Here is a 4,871-nt window from a genome sequence, read left to right on the forward strand (position 1 = left end):
CATCCCACCCTACTTCATCTGGCAGAGGCCACCCTAATATCCTTCGTCAGTCATAAATATTGAACGCCTATAGTTTTTCAGCATTTATTCGTGTCTTCTAACCGAACGCGTTGTAACATTATCTGGACACATACTAGGGAGCGCTCGCGGGCATCAGCAACTGTTAGACGCCAGTGAGGCAGCAGACCTGCGGTGGACATCGCACAAGGCATCAGATTGTTGACCGCACCACCGACAACTGCTGGTCTCTAGGCACCACGCGAGCTATGCATCTAGCTGTGTTACATCACGTAAGCTGTGTTACATCACGCGCCGGGGTTCGTGCTGTTCCATGCACACTCTTCTAATCCAAACACCTACCCAAACCTTTCAGTAATGCTACAGAAGTAGGGCATGCAACGCGCTACTACAATTCTTTGGTCTCTTATTTGAAAATGACAAGGGAGTGCCTCAATCCTCCACTGCTCTCACACACCGGCAGCAATGCTCTTCACTGGCAACTATATCCTTGGTTTGCATGTCTCATGCAAAGCATGCAACCTCAACATGCAAATCCTTACACTGTGGACATCTGGTGTACATGCGACGATTCGGGTGACCATTCACAGACACAGGCGATACAATAATAGATGAAGTCGTCTGCACGCGGCCTGCGACGAGTGACGTCTGCACGCGGCCTGCGACGAGTGACGTCTGCACGCGGCCTGCGACGAGTGACGTTTGCACGCGGCCTGCGACGAGTGACGTCTGCACGCGGCCTGCGACGAGGGACGTTTGCACGCGGCCTGAGACGAGTGACGTCTGCACGCGGCCTGAGACGAGTAGCGTTTGCACGCGGCCCGAGTTAAGCGACGTTTGCACACGGCACGAAGCCAGTGACATTTACACACGACCTGAGAAGAACGACGTCTGCACGAGGCCTCAGACGAGCGACGTCTGCACGCGGCCCGAGTTAAGCGACGTCTGCACACGGCCCGAAGCCAGTGAATTTACACACGACCTGAGAAGAACAACGTCTGCACGCGGCCTGCGACGAGTAACGTTTGCACGCGGCCCGAGTTAAGCGACGTTTGCACACGGCCCGAAGCCAATGACATTTACACACGCGTGAGACGAACGACGTCTGCACGAGGCCTCAGACGAGCGACGTCTGCACGCGGCCCGAGTTAAGCGACGTTTGCACACGGCCCGAAACCAGTGACATTTACACACGCCTGAGATGAACGACGTTTACACGTGGCCTCAGACGAGTGACGTCTGCACGCGGCCCGAGATGGGCGATGTCTGCACACGGCCCGAAGCCAGTGACATTTACACACGGCCTGAGACGAACGACGTCTGCACGCGGCCTCAGACGAGTGACGTCTGCACACGGTCCGAAGCCAGTGCATTTACACACGGCCTGAGACGAATGACGTCTGCACGAGGCCTCAGACGAGTGACGTCTGCACACGGCCCAAAGCCAGTGACATTTACACACGGCCTGAGACGAACGACGTCTGCACACACCCGGATCGTGATCCATAGCAGTGAACGCACCGAAGGGAACCAGATCGAACCAACCAGATGAACAAGAACATGAACCAGGTTTGAGGCATGGTGGATGACGCACAGTGGCTTTTGTTCGCTGAAATCAGTTGAATTTCTGGTGCGACTGACCGTTGGATAAAAACGAACATGTCATGTCATGATTAAAACAAATGTCATGTCATGTTTATGTCATAGATTAAAACAAATGCTGATCCATTGAAAACAGAAAAACGCAATCACAATGGATGTACTGCCATAGCCACTACCTGTACCATCATTGGCGAGTTATCATTTTCAGGGTATCCTCCTACTCGACCACTCCGACAAGGAATCAGCCTCTTGTATGCCGCACACATCGTGGCGTTGCCCAGTCCATACACCCAGCCCTCCGCTATGATCATCAGCAAGCGGACAAGATGCAGGACGGACGTGGCGAGGGGCACGTGATACCAACGGGAGCCGATCCTCAAGCATCCGCCGATGATGTCCAACGCTATGAGTAACGACACCACCTTGAAGATGCGCTGGAAGAGCTTGAAGCGTGCGGTGAAGTTGATGTTGTCGACCTGGCCACGAGTCTCCATGCGCTGGAGGAAGCGCACGCCCTGAATGGCGGTGTAGACGAACAGTGCGCCTGTGCAGGCTGAAAATGCAAACAGCTGCACCTCGAGGGAGAACATGAAGGCGCTAGAGATCCGTTCCCACCGACACTGGTTGACGACCTTGCTGACCTCGAGCACGCGCTGATCAAACTCCAGGACTGTCTCTAGGCCGACGAGGGAGGCGGTCGCGCCAAACATTCCGTTCAACAGCAGGGACGTCCACGTGAGATTGGCCAGCAGCTTGATCTTGCCAGTCATGATGTCGTAGTACCGCAGTGGGAACACCACGGCGACGAACTGGTCCACCGCGAGAGCGAGCTGAGCCACCTTCATCGCCACGCCCAGGGCGCCGGCCGTGTACTGGACGGCCAGACAGAGCAGTGTGGGGACCGACTGGCCAAACGCTAGGTCCACGACTCCAATGAACAACAGGTTGAACCCAAACAGCAGGTCAACCAGGGCCAGGTTGGCCACGAGGAACGGCATCGGCTCGTCTTGCAGCTGTTTGTTCCGCGCCACGACCAGCACCGGCACGAAGAAGTTGAGCGTAATCATCGCGCCGAAACCCACCTTCATCCACTGGAGCATGACGCTGGTGCACACGGCTACGACTCTGGCTGCGTTTGTCTAAACTCGAGTCCTCGAGGTGCTTTAACGAGGTATTCTTACAGAACGCCGGGGTTACTTCGAGGCGGAGGTCGATGCTGGTGTTAGACGAGCAGCAAGAAAACCGGGCATCGCGATGTACCGAGACCGAGGATAACCGATTCCAGTGATACGAGCAGAAATGAGACGACCGGCAAGACTGACCCCACGAACGATTGCTGGTTGAATAGAAGCTGGCGTCGGACGAAACTGGCTGATCGACGTTTGCCAGCACACGTTTATAAGGCCTGCTGCCGTCGTCGCCAAGGCGACCGGCGAAAGACAACATGGGAGTATAGCTCTGAGGGGAAAAGCTCGGTATCTTCGAAGTGCGCATCGCTACACATACAGCAATATATTGTGAAGGTAAATGAACAGAGAGCAATTTTTGGCTGTCTTACGTGCATTTTCGAGTTGTAGTCACAAACGAATCCGATGTTTGGCCGTTGCCTCCTCCGGTGCTCATCCACCTGTAGCCTACTTCTCCACTTTGTTTCTGTAAGTTGCCTGAGCTGTTTCTTTGATTGATATTGAAATCAAAACCTTCTCAAAGTTTGTTGCGTATGCCATCCAAATGGTGTGAGCTCTATGGTAGCTTTAACGTGGCATATTAGCTAGATGATACTAGAAATAAAGTACGTGCCATACAAACTCGGTGCACTTCAGGCGGCGACATTTTTTAAAGGGAACACAATGCAACTCCTCATGTCCCTCTCGTCATAATTGGCGTTCAAAGATCACCGCGAAGCTGGCATTCGTGTAGCAGATTTCTGACTAGCTGTGGATTGCTATGCTAGTGGAGACCTCGCTCGTGCCAGTCTTTCTCGCGAGAACGTCAAAGAGAGATCTTGTCGAACACAACTTCTGTTTTCCGGCCACTTAGACACAGCAACACCCACACCACAACGTCCACCAACACAACCAACAGCGGTCTTGCGTCTTCGAGCCCGGAGAGATGAGAGGTACACGGTGCACGGACGAGAGTTACATACACGGTCACCAATGGCACGGCTTATATACTGTGCGCGTCGGAACGGATTCATGGTCGTAGAGTCTAGAAATGACGCGATGTTAACCAATGAGAAACGACTGCGACGTCGTCCGATGGTCGCCTAAACCAATGAAAAAGTAGGGAATCGTCCTGCTTTTAAAGTGAGTTGCGGATAGCATTTCGGAAGCCAGGCATACTTCATATCGGATGGGGGCAGATCAGAATGCGGTCAGCTAGCTCTTTACTAGGAGGCTTAGGTGGCTTCTAGTGCTTTTCTCGTCCTAGAGAGTCCTTTGAGCATTCTAAGAATTAATGTCTTTAAACATTTGGAAGTTTATGTAATTCTGGAGATATGTTATGTAAATATGAAAATATATGTTGATGTTTAGGGTAAGTTTATGTAAATATAAATATATCTGTTTATGTTTAGGTAAGTTTATGTAAATATGAGATATATGTTTATGTTTAGGTAAGTTTGTAAGTCTGGATACTTTCTTCCTGCCGAGGAATATAACTTTGTTACGATTCGAGCCCGGACTTCCACGTGGGAGATCAAGACGCTAACCGCTCGGTCATTACGCCGTAGACTGCAACACTGATGATTGTGGCTGGATGCACCCAGAATACGGCCCTCATCCCACTGCGGACAGCACATGGCCGGGCTGGCCTCAGTCCGCAGCGACTAAACGTCTTCAAAGTCGCTGCTGGCAAGGGGATCTTGTGACCCGCATTCACCGCACTACACCGCCGTTCCTGGAGTCGAGCATAGCGCTAGCGCACCATCTGCCGAGAAGCAGCTGGAGTTGTCTTGCGCGCTGTCATCAAATACCTCCAACGCCTCCATAGTCTTCATTGCAACGAACACTGAACAGCATCTCTGATATATAATTCATCTTCATTGGCATATTCTCGGTAAGTCCCGCTGCGAGAAGTCTTTGGGCACTGAAGAGGCATCATCACGAGTGTTGATGAGATTCTTTCGCGAGACATCACGAGAATTTTTTTGTGAGGGCACTGCCCCCCCCCCCCGAATGGTGAGCTGCCCCTCCCTAATGTTGGCTTGCCCTCTCCCCCAATGTCTTGGGCTGGAATGCTACGGAGAA

Source organism: Pollicipes pollicipes, unplaced genomic scaffold (genome assembly GCF_011947565.3).
Source record: "Pollicipes pollicipes isolate AB1234 unplaced genomic scaffold, Ppol_2.1 Scaffold_1600;HRSCAF=1878_pilon_pilon_pilon, whole genome shotgun sequence".
Lineage (NCBI taxonomy): Eukaryota > Metazoa > Arthropoda > Thecostraca > Pollicipedomorpha > Pollicipedidae > Pollicipes > Pollicipes pollicipes.